The sequence below is a fragment of the Electrophorus electricus genome, unplaced genomic scaffold (assembly GCF_041902795.1).
Source record: "Electrophorus electricus isolate QZ-2024a unplaced genomic scaffold, ASM4190279v1 Scaffold94, whole genome shotgun sequence".
In the NCBI taxonomy this organism is placed as follows: Eukaryota; Metazoa; Chordata; class Actinopteri; order Gymnotiformes; family Gymnotidae; genus Electrophorus; species Electrophorus electricus.
Window position 1 is genome coordinate 348,977 of NW_027658811.1, and position 3,857 is coordinate 352,833.

Genomic DNA, 3,857 nt, shown 5'->3' on the forward strand with positions numbered 1-3,857 from the left:
ATGGCAGAGTAAATATTTGGTGAAAGTGAGGAGTTAGTCATTATGTGGAAGAACTGCTGAATTTAACAAAAGATTGGGATCTTTGTAATGGAAAGCTTAGTCGGTAGTCTGTTTTCCTCTCCAGGAGCTTTTCCAGAAGGTGCGCAGTATCCTGAACAAACTGACACCGCAGATGTTTAACCAGCTGATGAAGCAGGTGATGGACCTCACCATCGACACGGAGGAGCGCCTCAAAGGCGTGGTTGATCTGGTTTTTGAAAAAGCCATCGATGAGCCCAGCTTCTCTATGGTCTATGGCAATATGTGCAGCTGCCTGGCTATGGTGAGTAACATGTTCCCATACATTGCTGCTGAAGTTCCATACAAAGGCAAATGCCACACAGAAGTGAACTCTGTTTGAACCACTCTAAACTGACATGGAGCTTTAATCAGCTTCTATTTAGTAACAGAACTCTCAACACTGTCTTATACCCAAGTGTTTCTCCTACATGTCTTTCCTGTGTAGTTAAAAGTGCCCATGGCAGACAAGCCCACCAGCACTGTGGGTTTCCAAAAGCTGCTGCTGAACCGCTGTCAGAAGGAGTTTGAGAAGGACAAGGTCAACGATGATGTTTTGGAGAAGCTGCGGCACCAGCTGGAAGCGGCCACTTCAGTAAGCAGCACTCCTGTCTAGTTTACCCGACTCACCAACCCACAGATCAGGAGAAAGGGGACTGAAATCGGCAGCAGTGCTGGGAGGCGGCCTGGTCGTTATCGGGTCCAAACGCGCTGTTTCTTGCTTTTGTCTTTGTTCTGGTTACTCCTCGCAAGGCCAGCGAGCGGGAGAGGCTGGAGGAGGATCTGGAGGAGGCGAAGGACAAGGCCCACAGGAGGTCCATCGGTAACATCAAGTTCATCGGGGAGCTGTTCAAGCTGCACATGCTGTCAGAGGCCATCATGCACGACTGTGTGGTCAAGCTGTTCATGAACCACAGCGAGGAGAGCCTGGAGCGTCTGTGCCACCTCCTCACAGCCATCGGCAAAGACCTGGACTTGGAGAAGGCCAGGGTAAGCAGGCCGCGGGCCTGGTCTGGGTTGATTTAATATTCTCAGCAGATGCTCAGCACTTGCATCGGTTTATCTTTAATATGTCATGTAAAGGTTTACGGCGCATGTGTAGATGAGTGCTAGTGTGCAGTGCAGCGGCTGTGCGGATTTTGTCCAGATTTGGTCTGTGTTGCGTTTTTCACAACAAGTACTTTACACATCGAAACTGGATGAAGAAGTTTTGGATATTGTATATTGACTGTCAATTTTGTCTCTAGTAGGAATGGCAGTTGTGATGTTGACAGTTCAGTCACCAACTAGTGTGACAGTTATTTGTGTTCAAGTTTCCTGGTCTTTTTTATTGTGGGTTTTTTTTTTCCATGCACGCTTTTAACCAAAAAACAAGCATGTTGAAATGTTGTTTATAAAAGTTTTGCCGTCAGTGTTTTCTGTTGCTTGCCTGTTGCCTGCACTCTGACTACAGGGTAGCCAACTAATTAGGATCATCATCTATAGTGCGACTAGCATGCTGTGCTGATATCAGTGTATTATTAGGCCTTGGCAATGATTTTAAAAGTGTCCAAGTTCATATTGTTTAGAGAAGTTGTTAGTGTGGTTGTTAGCTCTGCTCCTACTGCAGCTGACAAAATGAAAGGCTTTTATTCAGGACTGGTCAGCTGTTAGAAGGTTTTGCTCTCACAGCCTCCTCCACGTTTGCCACCTCCTGCTGCTGCACCCTGGATTCCCCAAAGCCAAGTGCAGCTGATGACAGCACAGCTACACCCACAATGGCAGTGAACTGCTTTACAGCACTGACCAACGTGCAAGGCAGCAGGGTTTACATAAGAGTCATAAACGTCTTGTGACATGAGTTCAGCTGAGAGCACACCTGATCGAATCGAAAGGTGAAGAATATCTGAAATTTGTCGACGTTTCTCTTACACTCTCTCTCTCTCTCTCTCTCTCTCTCAGCCAAAAATGGATCATTACTTTAAATATATAGAAAAGACAGTGAAGGAGAGGAGGGGTTCCTCACGCATTCGGTTCCTGCTCCAGGACGTCATCGACCTGCGACTGGTTAGAGACTCTGCCTGTGTTTGTGTGTTTGTGTTTGCCATTCCAGCGCATGGTGATGCAAAAGTATGCATCTGCTGATTTTGCTTTTCTAGAATAACTGGGTGTCGCGGCGAGCTGACCACGGGCCCAAGACCATTGAGCAGATTCATAAGGAGGCCAAACTTGAGGAGCAGGAGGAGCAGAGGAAGGTGCACCAGCAGCTGCTGTCCAAGCACAAGAAGACAAGTCCAAGGACAATCGACAAGAGGATGGACACATTTGCCAACGTGTGCTAAAAGACAATGCAATAATTAAAAAAAAATAATAAAACTGTGTGACAAAGAAACAAGTTCTGACTCTAATGTATTTTTGCTTTTTCCTTTATGAACTGCAGACAAAACTATATTTAACATTTGCAGATGTTCAAAAGAAAAGACATTAGACACTAATATTAGTAGTACAAATTAGTAGTACAAAGGTCAGGCTTTAACTTTAACTTTAACTAGCTGTCACTCCTGAAGGACATGTTCAGATTTCATGAAATTTAAAAGACTTATACCAGTATTGACTTTGAGGTAGCTTACCAAATGTAGCAGTTTTGTCAATATGGGGCATTATAATATTGCAAATAACTGTTTCTCAACGACTGCTCTTCTGATCAAGATGAAATTTTGCATACTGCTTCTGTAAGCAAGCTGAAGGATTCCTAAGGATGACTCAAACATTGGCTAATGTTTTTCAGGTAATTGGCTAATCATAGAACTGGCTTCAGTGGACTTCTGTAACGTTGATTCTTGTAGAAATTACTTTAAATTTAAATATCCTACTACTTTTTATGTTGCTGATGAACTGTAACACACTAGTCGTAGGACCTTTCTCCAATCTTCCCAAATTTGGTATCAATATGTTGATGAGACTGAAACATGTTGATATTTGTATGGTATATGGCCCTTACATACCTATCAATCTTTCCAAGGTGTACTGATTCATTCAAAACAGCTGAAAAAAAATGAAGACTTCTTTGAGTAATTCTTATGAAACTTGACATGAGTATTGATTTATGGACTTTGAGCTAGCATGGCAATTATAGGACATTTTTGCCAACAGAGCCCCTCTGACATATGAAAAGGTATTTAAAAAAAGAAAAATGAGTCAATCCCATTGTGTACCAATTGTGCATGAGAAATGCAGTTTATACAGTGCAATACTTTGTGACTATTTCATAAAAAAAGTTCAATACGTTTCGTAAACCTTTTTTTAGCCTGATTTTTGATACCTAAATTAGTTGGGCAAATGCACCTTTCAAACAAGTCAGTGACCTTTTGATCTAGAGATACCTTTTAAATGTAAAAAATGCAGATCTTCTTGTAAATAATGATCAAAAATATGTGTATTTAACTATCAATCCCCAAGAGCAGGATTTTTATTAATAGGCTAAAACTTAGCCATAGAGTGTTAGATTATCACCAAACTTCAATGGTGTATATGAACATACTGTGAATGCAAGTACATTTGGGGTGAACTGACCTTGTGGGGGAACTATATTTCTTAGTCATGTCGAATCAGAAAAATAATATTTATATAAAGCAATTCAGCAGAGAAAATTGAGAGATTGGTTTCAAAATACAACATTCCTGGAAACAAAACGTCAAAACCAACCACAAAGGCTGGTGAACTAAATATGGCATGTCATCAGCAACCAAGTTGTGCAGATGTGATAAAATGATTGGACCCCTTAATTGCCACCTGCAGCTATAATAAATGTAATTCTAATG